Source organism: Meles meles, chromosome 5 (genome assembly GCF_922984935.1).
Source record: "Meles meles chromosome 5, mMelMel3.1 paternal haplotype, whole genome shotgun sequence".
NCBI lineage: Eukaryota > Metazoa > Chordata > Mammalia > Carnivora > Mustelidae > Meles > Meles meles.
In genome coordinates, this window is record NC_060070.1 from 125,147,412 (window position 1) to 125,166,630 (window position 19,219).

The following is a 19,219-nucleotide window of genomic DNA, read 5'->3' on the forward strand; positions in this document are numbered from 1 at the left end:
GTACATTGACTTTGTATCCTGCCACGTTACTGAATTGCTGTATGAGTTCTAGTAGTTTGGGGGTGGAGTCTTTGGGGTTTTCCATATAAAGAATCATGTCATCTGCGAAGAGAGAGAGCTTGACTTCTTCCTTGCCAATTTGGATACCTTTTATTTCTCTTTGTTGTCTGATTGCCATTGCTAGAACTTCTAATACTATGTTGAACAAGAGTGGTGAGAGTGGGCATCCTTGTCGTGTTCCTGATCTCAACGGGAAGGCTGCAAGCTTTTTCCCATTGAGGATGATATTTGCTGTGGGTCTTTCATAGATAGATTTTATGAAGTTCAGGAATGTTCCCTCTATCCCTATACTTTGAAGCGTTTTCATCAGGAACGGATGCTGGATTTTGTCAAATGCTTTTTCTGCATCAATTGAGAGGACCATGTGGTTCTTCTCTCTTCTCTTATTGATGTGTTCTATCAGATTGATTGATTTGCGAATGTTGAACCAACCTTGCAACCCAGGGATGAATCCCACCTGGTCATGGTGGATAATCTTTTTAATGTGCTGCTGGATCCTGTTTGCTAGGATCTTGTTGAGAATCTTTGCATCCATATTCATCAGTGATATTGGTCTGAAATTCTCCTTTTTGGTAGGGTCTTTGCCTGGTTTGGGGATCAGGGTAATGCTGGCTTCATAAAAAGAGTCTGGAAGTTTTCCTTCTGCTTCCATTTTTTGGAACAGCTTCAGGAGAATTGGTGTTATTTCTTCTTTGAAAGTTTGGTAGAATTCCCCAGGGAATCCGTCAGGTCCTGGGCTCTTGTTTTTTGGGAGGTTTTTGATCACTGCTTCAATCTCATTACTAGATATCGGTCTATTCAGGTTGTCAATTTCTTCCTGGTTCAATTTTGGGAGTTTGTCGCTTTCCAGGAATGCATCCATTTCATCTAGGTTGCTTAGCTTATTGGCATATAACTGTTGGTAATAATTTCTGATGATTGTTTCTATTTCCTTGGTGTTAGTTGTGATCTCTCCCTTTTCATTCATAATTTTATTAATTTGGGCTTTCTCTCTTTTCTTTTGGATTAGTGTGGCCAATGGTTTATCGATCTTATTGATTCTTTCAAAAAACCAACTTCTAGTGTCATTGATACGTTCTATTGTATCTCTCGTTTCTATCTCATTGATCTCTGCTCTAATCTTGATTATTTCCCTTCTTGCATGTGGAGTTGGTTTGATTTGTTGTTGATTCTCCAGTTCTTTAAGGTGTAGAGACAGCTGGTGTATTCTGGATTTTTCAATGTTTTTGAGGGAGGCTTGGATCGCTATGTATTTCCTCCTTAGAACCGCCTTTGCTGTATCCCATAGGTTTGGACTGAGGTGTCTTCATTCTCATTGGTTTCCATGAAATGTTTAAGTTCATCTTTGATCTCCTGGTTGATCCAAGCATTCTTAAGCAAGGTGGTCTTTAGCTTCCAGGTGTTTGAGTTCCTTCTGAACTTTTCCTTGTGATTGAGCTCCAGTTTCAAAGCATTGTGATTGGAGAATATGCAGGGAATAATGTCAGTCTTTTGGTATCGGTTGAGTCCTGCTTTGTGACCCAGTATGTGGTCTATTCTGGAGAAGGTTCCATGTGCACTTGAGAAGAATGAGCATTCTGTGGTTTTAGGGTGGAATGTTCTGTATATGTCTATGAGGTTCATCTGGTCCAATGTTTCATTCAATGCTCTTATTTCTTTATTAATTTTCTGCTTCGATGATCTGTCTATTTCTGAGAGAGGCGTATTAAGATCTCCTACTATTATTGTATTCATATCAATATGACTCTTTATCTTGATTAATAGTTTTCTTATGGAATTGGGTGCTCCCATATTGGGGGCATAGATATTCACAATTGTTAGATCGTCTTGGCGGATAGTCCCTTTAAGAATTATGTAGTGTCCTTCTGTATCTCTGACTACAGTCTTTAGTTTAAAATCTAATTTATCTGATATGAGAATCGCTACCCCGGCCTTCTTTTGAGGCCCATTGGCATGAAAGATGCTTCTCCATCCTTTCACTTTCAGTCTGGGTGTATCCTTAGTTTCAAAATGGGTCTCTTGTAGACAACATATGGGTGGGTCCTGTCGTTTTATCCAATCTGCAACCCTGTGTCGTTTTATGGGCGCATTTAGGCCATTCACATTGAGAGTGATTATTGAGAGATAGGTTTTTATTGACATCGTGTTGCCTTTGAAGTCTTTCTGTCTGTAGATTGTTTCTATATTTCTGTTCAATGATATTCTTAGGATTTTTTCTCTTTTATAGGACCCCCCTTAATATTTCCTGCAGTGTCGGCTTGGTGGTTGCATAGTCTTTTAAGCCTTGTATGTATTAAAAAAAAAGAACCAGAATATTGGTAAAGAGTTAAAAATAAAAGTTTTATTTATGAAGTAGCTCTATTTTTAATGTTTTGAGGAATCTCCACACTGTTTTCCAAAGTGGGTGCACCAACTTGCATTCCCACCAACAGTGTAAGAGGGTTCTCCCTTTCTCCCCCTTCTCCCCTTTCTTGTCCCGTTGATTTTGTGAATTCTAACTGGTGTAAGGTGGTATCTCAATGTGGGGGGTTTTTAAAAGATTTTATTTATTTATTTGACAAACAGAGATCACAAGTAGGCAGAGAGGCAGGCAGAGAGAGGGAGAGGAAGAAGCAGGCTCCCTGATGGGCAGAGAGCCTGATGCAGGGCTTGACCCCAGGACCCTGGAATCATGACCTGAGCTGAAGGCTGCATCCTCAGGGACAGTGACTCAGAACTGACTCTGCCAGCAGCTTTTCCAAACATTCTGGGGCTTCTCTCTGAGAGGGAGGTTGGGGTGCATTGTGTATTTTAAGGCAGATGTTTCCTTTTAGAGAAGACAGATGCCCTAGTTATTAAAGCTGATTTAATCAATAAAATCCACATATAATCAAACAAAAAAGATACTTTAGTAAACCTTTTTAAGTTTTTCAGGGTATATTAAGTCACGCACCTAGAGCATCACAGAGTCAGAAATTTAAGTTCTTACTGAATCATTCTGAGAAAAAAATGATGGTGTATTTAGAAGGACTAGCACAGTATTTGACGTATAGTAAGCATGCAATTATAAAGGGCAAAGGAAAAACAAAAAGAAAAACATAAAAACATCTGTATATAGTAGCCAGTGTATTTTATAATTTCAAGTTGTAGCATATCCCAGTATTTTCTCCTTCTTGTCACATGACTTTTGGAAGAGACAAAGAAGTAGGAAAGAAGAATCTTCCCAAAGATGCAGGAGGCCTGGAAAACAATGAGTGGCTCTGAGATTTCCTGTCTACCTAGTTTGTATGATTTGAAGCAACAAACCTAGACAGATATTAACTACACTTAATGTGGTGATTATTTCCCAATGGATATGAATACTGAAACATTACATTGTATACCTGAAATTACTATCATATTATATGTCAATTTTACCTCTAAAAAGGAAGGAAGGAAGGGAAGAGGGGAGAAAGGGAGGAGGGATGTAAATCACTGCTCAGTGAAGATCAGGCTGCCAGCTGGCACTTGCAGAATGCCTGTTGTGTACCTCTCACCAGTCAACTCCATAGTCAGGATTTCTGTCTTTCTCTCTCATGGTCTTTACATCATGCTATGCAAGAAAGTAAAAACCAGACTGAGAAAATAACAGTCTGCACTGCCATTCCTCAGGCTAGGATGACATCGGTAAAGCCCGCTGCAAGGTTCACAGGAAAATATTTCCCCCAAAGACATACTACAGTTGTAAACCTTCATAACAGCCCCCTCTTTCAGTGACTTACTCATGCAGTGATTTTGTCAATGAAAAATGTGGTTCTCTAAACTCATAGACTATCACAAGTCCTGTTTGAAATTATATTCTTAAGAAGCAAATATCCTATTCTTGTCTGGAGAATCTAAGTTACTTTAACACAGAGAAGTCACTTACGTTTCCAACCCAGGGGCAGATAAGAGTTTCTGAGTACAGCAGACCCTTGAATAACATGAGTTCAAACTCTGCCGGTCCACTTATACACTGAATATTTTCAATAAATATGGTATAATACTGTAAATGTATTTTCTCTTCCTTATAATTTTCTTTTTTTTTAGAATTTTCATTTTTAAAAGATTTTTTAAAAATTTTATTTGAGAGAGAGCATGAGCAAAAGAGGGGCAGAGCACAAGCAGGGCAAGGGGTAAGGGAAAGCAGGGTGCAATCCCAAGATTCAGGGATCATAACCTGAACCAAAGGCAGACCAACTGAGCCACCCTGGCACCCCTAGAATTTTCTTAATAACATTTTCTTTTCTCTAGCTTACTTTATTGGAAGAATACAGTATAATACACATAACATAAAATATGTGTTAGTCAATTGTTTATATTATTAGTAAGGCTTCTAGTCAACAGTAGGCTATTAGTAGTTAAGCTTTTGGGGAGACAAGTCACACAGATTTTTGACTGTGAGGGATGTCAGTGCCCCTAATCCCCATGTTGTTCAAGGGTCAACTATACAGCATTCCCCATCTATTATAACTTTGTTGTCTCCAGGGAAACTGAGTCCACTTCACATTCTGGAGCTACTGTTGACCCTTGTACTCATCCTGCTTTGTTGCGAGCTTAATAACACTCTGTTGCCTTTAGCTTTTTACTCTGCTGCTTTTGACAATTCCACACTCCCCCAACACTATGAAGACTCTTTTCCTTAGTTCGGTACAAAGCTCCTTAGTCCCTCTAGTGTATAGTCTCTCTTGTTGCAATGAGCTGATAAAAGTGATTTGTGAGCCTAGAAGTATGCCCCTGATGCTCTTTTGTTGACTTGGCTAGGATGTATGTGACCCTCCACACACTGCTCTCTTGTTCTGAACATGCTCGCAGTCCTATTCTCATTATTCTATTCCCACTCATGACCCATCATGTAAGTAGTTCTTCCATCTCAAAGTAACTTACCAGGTAAAAACTCAGTCCCACTAACACCAATACCCACCACAACTGCAGACAGAGAGAAGAGGACAATGTCCCAGAGATGCAAATATTCACTTAGCTTAGCCCCATGTTGACATTAGGTTCATGGTAACTGTGTTCATGTCTGTGGTAACTGAGCCTATTTTATGTGAGGTGTACTGCTTCCAGGAGTGGTGGTTGGCTCCTAGGTAGATCTCATCCCAGTGTTCCTGGTATGTGGAACAGAGCTGGTAGATGGTGCTCCAGTGGTGGATGTGTCCAGGACATAGGTATTTGTGGCCATCTTAAGGACACTATTCCTGTTATCTGGAGGTGTGGAGTCCATTGCTGAGGTCATGGTGACAGATATGGGAGTAGCTGGTCTGGTTTCAGTGGTTCTGGTGCCTAGGAAACAGATCACATGATATGATGCATTTGTAGTGACAATAAGTGAAGAGGAGCAGGTGTACTTAGAGCAGAGGGATTAATCTAACACTCTAATGGTGGTGGTTTGAGAAGAGCTTTTGTGGTGGGAGGAGATATGGTGGAAAGGGATTCACCTGAACTCATGAGGGCCTCAGAGGAGACGTGAGTGTCTTAGAGACAAGTGTCCATTGCTGGTGCTGGTGATGGTCGAGGCTAAGATTGAGGAAATGTGACTGAGATGGTGCAGGAGAAGATTTATTCAATTTTAGAAGTGATCACCCAAATAGGGAGGGTGTGCTGGGGATAAAAGAAATAGGGTCTGATATGCTTGTGATGTACTCACTGGGCATAAGGACATTGCTAGAGGAAGAGATGATGGGATCAGATTTACTCAGGGGTGAGACAGTGGCCATGGCTGGGAGCACAGGTGACATAAGCTAACACAATCATCGTGATCAACAAGGTGAGGTGAGTGTGTTTGGAGCATATGTGGAAGAACCTGACCTTAAGGAGGAGGCTGGCCCTAGGGAAGGAGAGGCTGGACTCAGAACAAGGTAGAAGGACCATAGAGCAGGTGGCATCAGCAGCAAAGCAAAGTGCTTATACTGGAGTGGTTACACTGATGCAAGAATCGTGTCAGTCACTGGAACACACTGATGGCTCAGGACAAAGTGGGTATAATCACATCCAACATGAGTGCTAATGGCAAGTGCAGAGGTAGTTTTATTCAGAGCAAGTGCCAGAGATGAAAAAAATCATTGTTTGGTCTTAAGCAAACTAGGAGCAAGGGTTGGTAAAGGGTCATCAGATGGTAAATTTTTTTTAAATTTTTTATTTATTTCTTATTTTTTTTATAAACATATAATGTATTTTTATCCCCAGGGGTACAGGTGTGTGAATCGCCAGGTTTACACACTTCACAGCACTCACCATAACACATACCTTCCCCAATGTCCATAACCCCACACCCCCTCACCCAACCCCCCTCCACCCAGCAACCCTCAGTTAGTTTGTGAGATTAAGAGTCATTTATGGTTTGTCTCCCTCCCAATCCCATCTCATTTCATTTATTCTTCCTATCCCCCTAACCCCATATGTTGCATCTCCACGTCCTCATACCAGGGAGATCATATGATAGTTGTCTTTCTCCAATTGACTTATTTCACTAAGCATGATACCCTCTAGTTCCATCCACATCATCACAAATGGCAAGATTTCATTTCTTTTGATGGCTGCATAGTATTCCATTGTGTATATATACCACATCTTCTTGATCCATTCATCTGTTGATGGACATCTAGGTTCTTTCCATAATTTGGCTATTGTAGACACTTTTGCTATAAACATTCGGGTGCACGTGCCCCTTCGGATCACTACGTTTGTATCTTTAGGGTAAATACCCAGTAGTGCAATTGCTGGGTCATAGGGTAGCTCTATTCTCAACATTTTGAGGAACCTCCATGCTGTTTTCCAGAGTGGTTGCACCAGCTTGCATTCCCACCTACAGTGTTCCCCTTTCTTCACATCCTCGCCAGCATCTGTTCTTTCCTGACTTGTTAATTCTAGCCATTCTGACTGGTGTGAGGTGATATCTCATTGTGGTTTTGATTTGTATTTCCCTGATGCCGAGTGATGTGGAGCACTTTTTCATGTGTCTGTTGGCCATCTGGATGTCTTCTTTGCAAAAGTGTCTGTTCATGTCCTCTGCCCATTTCTTGATTGGATTGTTTGTTCTTTGGGTGTTGAGTTTGCTAAGTTCCTTATAGATTTTGGACACTAGCCCTTTATCTGCTATGTCGTTTGCAAATATCTTCTCCCATTCTGTCAGTTGTCTTTTGGTTTTGTTAGCTGTTTCCTTTGCTGTGCAAAAGCTTTTGATCTTGATGAAATCCCAATAGTTCATTTTTGCCCTTGCTTCCCTTGCCTTTGCCGATGTTCCTAGGAAGATGTTGTGCGGCTGAGGTCGAAGAGGTTGCTGCCTGTGTTCTCCTCAAGGATTTTGATGGATTCCTTTCTCACATTGAGGTCCTTCATCCATTTTGAGTCTATTTTCATGTGTGGTATAAGGAAGTGGTCCAATTTCATTTTTCTGCATGTGGCTGTCCAATTTTCCCAGCACCATTTATTAAAGAGGCTGTCTTTGTTCCATTGGACATTCTTTACTGCTTTGTCGAAGATTAGTTGACCATAGAGTTGAGGGTCTATTTCTGGGCTCTCTATTCTGTTCCATTGATCTATGTGTCTGTTTTTGTACCAGTACCATGCTGTCTTGATGATGACAGCTTTGTAATAGAGCTTGAAGTCCGGAATTATGATGCCACCAACTTTGGCTTTCTTTTTCAATATTCCTCTGGCTATTCTAGGTCTTTTCTGGTTCCATATAAATTTTAGGATTATTTGTTCCATTTCTTTGAAAAAAATGGATGGTATTTTGATAGGGATTGCATTAAATATGTAGATTGCTTTAGGTAGCCTAGACATTTTCACAATATTTATTCTTCCAATCCAGGAGCATGGAACATTTTTCCATTTCTTTGTGTCTTCTTCAATTTCTTTCATGAGTACTTTATAGTTTTCTGCATATAGATTCTTAGCCTCTTTGGTTAGGTTTATTCCTAGGTATCTTATAGTTTTGGGTGCAATTGTAAATGGGATTGACTCCTTAATTTCTCTTTCTTCTGTCTTGTTGTTGGTGTAAAGAAATGCAACTGATTTCTGTGCATTGATTTTATATCCTGACACTTTCCTGAATTCCTGTACAAGTTCTAGCAGTTTTGGAGTGGAGTCTTTTGGGTTTTCCACATATAGTATCATATCATCTGCAGAGAGCGATAGTTTGACTTCTTCTTTGCTGTTTTGGGTGCCTTTAATTTCCTTTTGTTGTCTGATTGCTGAGGCTAGGACTTCTAGTACTATGTTATATAGCAGTGGTGATAATGGACATCCCTGCCATGTTCCTGACCTTTAGTGCAAAAGCTTTCAGTTTTTCTCCATTGAGAATGATATTTGCAGTGGGTTTTTCACAGATGGCTTTGATAATATTGAGGTATGTGCCCTCTATCCCTACACTTTGAAGAGTTTTGATCAGGAAGGGATTCTGTACTTTGTCAAATGCTTTTTCAGCATCTATTGAGAGTATCATATGGTTCTTGTTCTTTCTTTTATTAATGTGTTGTATCACATTGATTGATTTGCGGATGTTGAACCAACCTTGCAATACTGGCATAAATCCCACTTGGTCGTGGTGAATAATCCGTTTAATGTACTGTTGAATCCTATTGGCTAGTATTTTGGTGAGAATTTTCGCATCTGTGTTCATCAAGGATATTGGTCTGTAGTTCTCTTTTTTGGGGGGATCCTTGTCTGGTTTTGGGATCAAGGTGATGCTGGCCTCATAAAATGAGTTTGGCAGTTTTCCTTCCATTTCTATTTTTTGGAACAGTTTCAGGAGAATAGAAATTCGTTCTTCTTTAAATGTTTGGTAGAATTCCCCTGGGAAGTCATCTGGCCCTGGGCTTTTGTTTGTTTGGAGATTTTTGATGACTGTTTCAATCTCCTTACTGGTTATGGGCCTGTTCAGGTTTTCTATTTCTTCCTGGTTCAGTTGTGGTAGTTTATATGTCTCTAGGAATGCATCCATTCCTTCCAGATTGTCAAATTTGTTGGCGTAGAGTTGCTCATAGTATGTTCTTATAATTGTCTGTATTTTTTTGGTGTTAGTTGTGATCTCTCCTCTTTCATTCATGATTTTATTAATTTACATCCTTTCTCTTTTCTTTTTGATAAGTCTGGCCAGGGGTGTATCAATCTTATTAATTCTTTCAAAGAACCGTCTCCTAGTTTCATTGATTTGTTCTATTGTTTTTTTTTTGTTTGTTTGTTTCTATTTCATTGATTTCTGCTCTGATCTTTATGATTTCTCTTCTCCTGCTGGGTTTAGGGTTTCTTTCTTGTTCTTTCTCCAGCTCCTTTAGGTGTAGGGTTAGGTTGTGTACTTGAGACCTTTCTTGTTTCTTGAGAAAGGCTTGACCCGCTATATATTTTCCTGTCAGGACTGCCTTTGCTGTGTCCCACAGATTTTGAACCGTTGTGTTTTCATTATCATTTGTTTCCATGAATTTTTTCAATTCTTCTTTAATTCCTGGTTGACCCATTCATTCTTTAGAAGGATGCTGTTTAGTCTCCATATATTTGGGCTCTTTCCAAATTTCCTCTTGTGATTGAGTTCTAGCTTCAGAGCATTGTGGTCTGAAAATATACAGGGAATGATCCCAATCTTTTGATACCGGTTGAGACCTGATTTAGGACCCAGGATGTGATCTATTCTGGAGAATGTTCCATGTTCACTAGAGAAGAATGTGTATTCTGATGCTTTGGGATGAAATGTTCTGAATATATCTGTGATGTCCATCTGGTCCAGTGTGCCATTTAAGGCCTTTATTTCCTGATCTGTCCATTTCAGTGAGGGGTGTGTTAAAGTCCCTACTATTATTGTATTATTGTCAATGTGTTTCTTTGATTTTGTTATTAATTGGTTTATATAGTTGGCTGCTCCCAGGTTAGGGGCATAGTTATTTAAAATTGTTAGATCTTCTTGTGGACAGACCCTTTGAGTATGATATAGTGTCCTTCCTCATCTCTTATTATATTCTTTGGCTTAAAATCTAATTGATCTGATATAAAGATTGCCACCCCAGCTTTCTTCTGATGCCCATTAGCATGGTAAATTGTTTTCCACCCCCTCACTTTAAATCTGGAGGTGTCTTCGCATCTAAAAGGAGTTTCTTGTAGGCAACATATAGATGGGTTTTGTTTTTTTATCCATTCTGCTACCCTGTGTCTTTTGATTGGGGCGTTTAGCCCATTTACATTCAGGGTAACTATTGAGAGATATGAATTTAGTGCCTTTGTATTGCCTGTAAGGTGACTGTTACTGTATATTGTCTCTGTTCCTTTCTGATCTACTACTTTTAGGCTCTCTCTTTGCTTAGAGGACCCCTTTCAATATTTCCTGTAGAGCTGGTTTGGTGTTTGCAAATTCTTTCAGTTTTTGTTTGTCCTGGAAGCTTTTGATCTCTCCTTCTATTTTCAATGATAGCCTAGCTGGATAGAGTATTCTTGGCTGCATGTTTTTCTCGTTTAGTGCTCTGAATATATCATGCCAGCTCTTTCCGGCCTGCCAGGTCTCTGTGGATAAGTCTGCTGCCAATCTAATATTTTTACCATTGTATGTTACAGACTTCTTTTCCTGGGCTGCTTTCAGGATTTTCTCTTTGTCACTAAGACTTGTCAATTTTACTATTAGGTGACTGGGTGTGGACCTATTCTTGTTGACTTTGAGGGGGGTTCTCTGCACCTCCTGGATTTTGATGCTTGTTCCCTTTGCCATATTAGGGAAATTCTCTCCAATAATTCTCTCCAATATACCTTCTGCTCCCCTCTCTCTTTCTTCTTCTTCTGGAATCCCAATTATTCTAGTGTTGTTTCGTCTTATGGTGTCTCTTATCTCTCAAATTCTTGCCTCGTGGTCCAGTAGCTGTTTGTCCCTCTTTTGCTCAGCTTTTTTATTCTCTGTCATTTGGTCTTCTATATCACTAATTCTTTCTTCTGCCTCATTTATCCTAGCAGTGAGAGCCTCCATTTTTGATTGCACCTCATTAATAGCTTTTTTGATTTCAACTTGGTTGGATTTTAGTTCTTTTATTTCTCCAGAAAGGGCTTTTATATCTCCAGAGAGGGTTTCTCTAATATCTTCCATGCCTTTTTCAAGCCCAGCTAGAACCTTCAGAATCATCATTCTGAACTCTAGATCTGACATATTACAAATGTCTGTATTGATTAGGTCCCTAGCCTTCAGTACTGCCTCTTGTTATTTTTTTTGTGGTGAATTTTTCCGCCTTGTCATTTTGTCCAGATAAGAGTATATGAAGGAGCAAGTAAAATACTAAAAGGGTGGCAAAGACCCCAGAAAAATGCACTTTAACCAAATCAGAAGAGACCCCAAATCGTGGGAGGGGAGAAAGGGGATAAAAAGAGATTCAGGAAAAAAAAAAATTTTAAAAAGAAAACAAATAAAGAAAAAATATAAAAAAGAAAGAAAAATATATATATTAGATAAAGTAGTTAAAAAACGTTGAAAAAGAAAAGAGTAAAAGTTTAAAAAAATTTAGCAGAAGAAGAAAAAAATTGAAAAAAAAATTAAATTAGGGGTGCCTGGGTGGCTCAGTGGGTTAAGCCGCTGCCTTCGGCTCAGGTCATGATCTCAGGATCCTGGGATCGAGTCCCGCATCGGACTCTCTGCTCAGCGGAAAGCCTGCTTCCCTTCCTCTCTCTCTGCCTGCCTCTCTTGTGATTTCTCTCTGTCAAATAAATAAAATCTTAAAAAAAAAAAATTAAATTAACCACAAGACTAAAGAATCATGGGGAGAAAGACATGAGTTCTCTGGTTTGCTTTCTCCTCCTCTGGAATTCTGCTGCTGTCCTTGGTATTGAACCTGCTTTCCTTGGTAGATGAACTTCGTCCTGGCTGTATTTTTTGTTGATCTTCTGGGGGAGGGGCCTGTTGTAGTGACTCTCATGTGTCTTTGCCCGAGGCGGAATTGCACCGCCCTTACCGGGGGTCCGGACTAAGTAATCTGCTCGGGTTCGCTTTCAGGCGCTTTTGTTCCCTGGTGCTTTCCGTAGAGTTCCAGAGGATGGGAATGAAAATGGTGGCTTCCCAGTCTCCAGCCCAGAGGAGCCAAGAGCCCGGGGCCCCACTCCTCAGTGCGCCCCCAGAGAACAGCACCCAATCACTCCTGTATCCCCGGCCTCTGGCTGCACTCTGAGCTCACCCAGCCTGCAACTGGTTCAAGGTAACCCCAAGCTGAGAGCTCAGTCCTCAGCTCTGTCTCTGTAGCCTGCTTCCCCGTTCTAATACCTGCGAGCTCTGTGACACTGCGACACCCCCGATCCTTCTGTAACCCTGCGGGACCTGGGGCCACGCTGACCCCACATGGGCTTCACCCCAGTTTAGCCTCTGGAGCAATGTCCCTCAGGGGAACAGACTTTTAAAAGTCCTGATTTTGTGCTCCGTTGCTCCGCCGCTTGCCAGGAGCCGGCCCCTCCCTCCATGGTCTATCTTCCCGTCATTTTGGATTCACTTCTCCACCAGTCCTACCTTTCAGAAGGTGGTTGATTTTCTGTTTCTAGAATTGCTGTTCTTCTTGTCGATCTCCTGTTGGATTTGTAGGTGTTTGCAATGTTTAGATAAGCTATCTAGCTGATCTCCTGCTACCTGATGTAGTCTCAGCCTGCTACTCCGCCATCTTGACTCCTCCCCCCAGATGGTAAATTTTTAAAGCTATTTGGGTCACAAAATCTCTGTCACAAGTATGCAAAGTAGCTGGAAAGCAACTACAGACCTAAAGGAGTATGTGTGGCTGTGTTCCAATAATACCTCATTTGGGAAAACAGATAACAGGCCAGATTTGGCCCATGAAGTATAGTTTGCAGTCCCTGGACCAAGGCTCAATATATTAAAGATGGGATGGCAGTGTCACAGGTGGTGGATGGAACAGAGTTGATTGTGCTTGGCACAGAAATGACAGCATCTGACAAATTAGGGTGTTTGTCACAGAGTTTAGGTTTGTTCCCTCTAGGTGGAAGTGATGGAATATAATTAAACCATGTGTGGCAGGGGGATACTTGTAAAGAAATGTTTCTGATTGGGTTGGAAATGACAGACACTGAATAAAAGAAAGTTAAACCAGAGTAGAAATAAATAGGATTCAGTAAGAGAGAATATAAGTATATCTAACAAGAGTGATGACTTGACTAGAATTTAGAGCAGAAATGTCAGAAACAAGCAGAAAGGTGACAGTTAACATTGGAGGTGAACATGTGTGCTTAAAGAAGACATGGTGGTCAGTATCTGATACAGCTCTGTTGGTGATGGACTGAGTAGAAAAGTCAATGCCTTAATGGGCACCAAGGTGGCAGAAGAAACATTGAAAGGTCCAGAGACCCTGGCAGAGACTGTGGGGACCCCAGAGGTGGGTGATGAGGCAAAAGTGAAAGATGTGGTGACCTTTGAGGCTATGGTGGGTACGGAAGGTGAGGTGGAAGCTTTGGTGTCCCTAGAACCTGTGGAAGAAAATATGGTGGGCCCAGATGCCAAAAAGGAAACTATGGTGCTCTTAGAAGATGTGGTTGAGACAGTCAGGGTTTCTGCAGATGCTGGAATTATTGTGGAGGTCACAGATTCTCCAAGTGTCACAAAGATTTTAGTAGATTCTGTCATTGCCTCAAAGGCTATGGTCAAAGCTACAGTGCTGTCAGAGAGACCAGTTGAGGTCTTAGTGGTCTCAGCAGTGGTGGTAGATACCATTGTAGTCTCGGAGAGGTGGTGGTGGAGGCCATGGTAGTCTAAAAACTGTGTTCTTAGAGACTTTGGTGGGTCCACATGTAATTGTGGAGGCCATGGTGGTCTCAGAGACCTTGGTAGAGGCCTCAGAGGCCTCAAAATCTGGGATAGAGGCTATCATTGGCACAGATGCTGGATCTGAGGGCCTCAGAAGTTGTTTCAGAGACTAGGATAGTTGAAGAACTTACAGTGATTTCAGAGGCTATGCTAAAGGCTATGGTTAAAACAGACCTTGTGATGGAGGATGTGATTATCTCAGAAGCTGTGCTGGGTGGCTACGGTGATGAGTATGGTGGGTACAGATGTTATGGAAGAACCTTGAATGATCTCAAAAGCCTCAGTGGAGACAATAGTTATCTCAGCAGTGATGGTGGAGACCATGGTGGTCTCAGAGGCTGTTGTGTTCTTAGAGCCTGTAATAGAAGCAAGGATCAGATGTGAGGACCAGAGATATTATTGTGGAAGATGTGGTGGTCTCAGAGACCATGCTGAAGGCCACAGTGGACTCAATGGCTGTAGTCTCTACTAAGAGATGGTGATGCTGTGGTGGAGAATCTGGTGTAATTAGAGGTGGTGAGAGGGATCATGGTGGAGTTAGAATCTTTGGTGGTCTCAGAGGCTGTGGTGGCTTCAGAGGCTATGGTGAAGAATGTGGTAGGCACAGATGCTATGGTGGTTTTAGCAGGTCTTTCAGCAGTTGTGGAAGGCACAGACTCTACAGCTGTGACAGAGGCTTTAGTGGAAAACCTGAGGTTTAGCAGAAACTCTGAGGTTGTGGTAGCAGCTAGAGTGCTCTCTGAAACTTCAGTAGAAGCAAAAGTGTTTTCAGCATTGGTGGTTGAGGCCATGATGGTATTAGAGGCTCTTATGATTTTAGAGCTTATTTTGGGGATGGTCATGGACCCGGGCATTATTACGGAAGATATGGAATGGTGGTCTCGGAGACTACGATGAAGAGCACAGTGGATTCAGAGACTGGGGTCTCAAAGGCAGTGTTGGAGAAAGTGGTTGACACAGACATTGTAGTGGCAGGTGTGATGATCTCAGGGGCTGTAGTAGAAGCTATGGTGGTGTCCAATCTTATGGAGATTTCAGAAGCAGAGGAGGAGGCCATTGTGGGCACAGATATTAATGTGGATGGCATGGTGATCTCAGAGCCTTTAGTGGACACAGATTCTGAAGTGGTATTTGAAGCTGCAGTGAAATCTATGGTGACCCTAGGATCTGTTGTGATTTCAGAGGTCATAATGAAGACTATGGTGGGTATAAATGTCATCATGAAGGAAGTGGTGCTCTCAGAGGCTGTGATGGACACAGGTGTTGTGGTGTTCTCAGCAGTTATTGGGGGTGACTGAGGAGGGCACAGACTTAGCAATTGTCACAATGGCTTTAGTAGAAACTGTAGTGGTACAAGAGGCTGTGTTAGCGGTCATGGTAGGTACAGATGCTGCAGTGGAGGGCTTAAAGTCTGTGGTGTTGATTGTAGTGGTCTCAGAAGCTGTAAAGAGACCGAGATGGTCTGAGAGGTTGAGTTGCTCTGGGGCCTATGGAGGAGTCCATTGTGGAGACAAAGTCTGCGGTAGCCTCTGAGGCTGTGGTTGTCTTAGTAATGTGCCCAGAAGCTGTGAGCAAGGACGCGGAGGGCTTAAAGTCTGTGGTGGGCCCAGGAGCTATAATCCTCCCTAAAGTATATTAATTTTTACCCAGGAATAACACTCACTTTTGCATTTCTTTTAAAGATTTTTTTTTTAAGTAATCTCTATGCCAATGTGGGGCTCAAACCTGAGATCAAGAGTCACATACTTTGGGCACCTGGGTGGCTTAGTTGGTTAAGCATCTAACTCCAGTTCAGGTCATGATCCCAGGGTCCTGAGATTGAACCCTGTATGGGCTCTGCATTCAGCAGGGAGTCTGCTTCTTTCTCTCCTTCTGCCCCTCCCCCTGTTCGTGCTCTCTCCCATATAAATAAATAAAATATTTTTTAAAAGTTGCACACTTCACTGACTGCTGTACTGAGCAAGCCAACCAGGCACCTCCACTTGTGCACTTTTTATATTTAATTAGGAGCCTTGCACATATCTGTCATTCTTGTTTCTGTTGAGATGGCAGAACTATGGTACCCAGACTGTAGTTAACCCTGCATGTGGAAGCATGTGCCTTATAGGATGCAGCTCTGGTAGTTCTCTCCTTTTCCTTTTTTTTTTTTTTTTTTTTTTTTAATGTGGATGCCATGGGGACTGCTGATTCAACTGTGCTGTTGAATGAATGAATCATTTGGGCAATCACTTCTGTGTTTTCTTCTTTCCTCAAGAATTTTATTAATCAGGGTCCTCAGTTTTTGGGGTGGTTTGTAGGGGTTTTTTGTCACTCTATTTGCCTAGGTGAATCTTCTTATTTAACACATGCTAAGGAAGCAACACAAATAGAAACCGCATATCATCTCTCTAACACTAAAGATTGTTGGAGCTCAGATGAAAGAGAAATTTTGTTATCTGAAAATAGAGAGGTTTTGTCTCTGTCATGTTGACAGATCTCCCCAGCAGCATTCCCTTAGCTACATGAAAATAAGGAGGAGATCACACCCAAATAGGAGGGCACTTGAGCAGAGACCCTCAAGTGCAAATCCCCCCTTCACTTTTTGGGCCTTGCAGCATACTGTCCCTGCCTGAGGAGAGCCTGTGTGTTTTTATGCATGAAATGAAGGCCAGCAGGCTGTGAATTTTGGATGAGGCCACATGTTGCAGGCTTTCTTTAAGCAGTCAAGTCAGAACTGATGTGTTAGGCAGTTAGTAAAAGTTCTCTCAGTAAAGAGACACAGGGAAATGGTAGGGGAAGATCCTTGGGATGATGTCTTTCTTTCCTTTATTTAATTTTTAGTATAAAGTGCGAGATCAAGTAGTAGTAGTGGGAATGGGAGTAGAGAAGAATCTAGGAGACTGATCTAAGTTTCTCTCTGATAGGCATTTTCTGTATTCCATACTTCTCATTCGTTCTTTCAAAAATATTCTTTAAGAAGCTTCTATAAGGCATGTGGTATTCCAGACATGGTACAGAGTGGTAAAATATAGGTATGAAGCTTATATTCAAGTAAGGGGAAAAGACAATGAATAAGTAAATATAACCTCAGAAACAAACAAAAATCTAGAATCACTAATTAGGGCTCTTTTAGGGCCCAAAGGGCCTTTGTCTTGCCCTTCACGTGAGGGACAGACTGTGGAATCATGGCTCAAAAAAGAAAAGAACATCTTACAAATCATAGACACACCTGAAAACTGTTTTTTTTTTTAAGATTTTATTTATTTGACAGACAGAGATCACAAGCAGGCAGAAGGGCAGGCAGAGAGAGAGGAAGGGAAGCAGACTCCCTGCTGAGCAGAGAGCCCAATGCGGGACTCGATCCCAGGACCCTGGGATCATAACCTGAGCTGAAGGCAGAGGCTTCAACCCACTGAGCCACTCAGGTGCCCCTGTTTGTTTGTTTGTTTGTTTGTTTTAATGGAAGCCAGATTATGACAGTGCCACTTCTGAGTATGGAAAAACAAAGCTTCTGAGCACGGGCATAACGTTGAAGGACATGCAGAAACTATCAACTGATGGGGGCACCTGGGTGGCTCAGTTGGTTAAATGTCCAACTCCTGGCTTCGGCTGAAGCCATGATCTTATGGGTCTTGAAAGCAACCCCTATGTTGGTCTCCTTGCTCAGTGAGGAGTCTGCTTGAATATTCTCTCCTCTACCCTTCTCCCATTCAAAAGAACAGCACTCCCAACACAGCAGTTGGAGGCATTGGAACACAGCAGGCACTGAAACTAGCTGGAAAGCTCATAGAAAATGTAGATCTGGAAAAGACTACACAATTCTATCAGTAGCCAACATGTTTGAAAATGAGGACCACTTGAAAATGAGGCAGTTGAATGCTTAGGGAATGCCTTAGGGAAAACCTCTAGACTACTGGCACAAGAACTGTATCAGGCAAGACTCTATTCAGAAAGAAAAAGCATTTATAAGTACATTAAGATTTATTCAAATCATTATAAGAAAACAGTTGTTCAAACCTTAGTTCACCTATTCAGAAATGACTACATGGCTGCAGGAAGCTAGCACACCAGAGGCCCATGGAGGTTACAGCTGTGCTGCCCTAAAACAGCTTCTGGAAGGGTTTGACCAGTAAGACCAAGCAGTAGCCTCAGCGGTCTGCCCCTACCGATGCTTCAAGTACCTGGACAGCAATGATGCAAACCAGGGCCTTAGTGTGGTGATTCCAGGCGGGGAATCAGGAAGAAGTCACCAGCAATGGTTGTGCAATGATGCACATGTAATTCATGCCACTGAATTGTACACTTAAAAATGGTTAAAATGGGGGTGCCTGGGTGGCTCAGTGGGTTAAAACCTCTGCCTTTCGCTCAGGTCATGATCCTAGGGTCCTGGGATCGAGCCCTGCATTAGGCTCTCTGCTTGGCAGGGAGCCTGCTTCCTCCTCTCTCTCTCTCTCTATGCCTGCCTCTCTCCCTACTTGTGATCTCTGTCAAATAAATAAATAAAATCTTTAAAAAAATGGTTAAAATGGTAAATTTTATGTTATGCATATTTTACCACAATAAAATTTTTGAGGGAAAAAAAAAGGGAGGAGGAAGAGGAAATCAACGACCACACCACAGGCTAAGCCTGATGGTGGCCCCACCACAGAGCAGATGAAGAGGAAGGGGCATATTCAGAAAACTCTGCTAGTATTCTACTTTGCAAAAAAGAAAAGCAAAAATTCTGATATGCCATTTCATGGACTTGGAGCATGTTGAAGGACATTCCATACTTCATTGCAGCTGCGGCTGGCAATGCTAATAAAGACTGTGATTTTTAGTTGTCAATGTCCCAAATCACCAGTCTGCACCCGTTACCTTTGAAACCTCTTTTCTTACAATAAGCGCTTTCTTAAGACACAAGCAGGAGTTAACAGCAAATGCACTATCATATCTTAATGCAGTTGATTGTAAAATTTGCAAGTCAAATGCTAGATAAATTATGTTCTGAGAAACTAGTGTTATAGGCATGAATTATTCTCTCTTGGGCTTGTATAATTTGCTATTAGAGAATTTCTTTTTCATTTTATTTAATAATTGCTTCTAAAATTAAGTTAACTGATAAGATCAGAATTTTAAAAATTTGCTTTGTTTTGAAAAGGGTAGTCATTTCACATGATATTGGATACACAAAAATTATTAAATCTTTTCAGAGGCATAATTGGGACAACTATTTTGAATCTTGCAATATTATTTAGCCCAATAAAAGATGTATTTGAGGTCTTTTGTTAAGAATCTATGAATAGCAATGTAATATGAACATGATGTTTAATTCTGTAGGTGGAAATACCAGGAGAAAAAACTAAAAGTTGGGAGTTGTTGCCTCTGAATATTGGATGTGAAAAGGAGGGGTGCATCTGAGATGATTATTTTTTT

The 19,219-nt window shown here is 41.3% G+C and overlaps 1 pseudogene; it reads left to right on the plus strand.

Annotated features, from left to right (window-relative positions):
• Nucleotides 1-13,325: 13,325 nt before the first annotated feature.
• LOC123942237 lies at nt 13,326-18,531 on the plus strand (annotated as a pseudogene).
• Nucleotides 18,532-19,219: the final 688 nt, after the last annotated feature.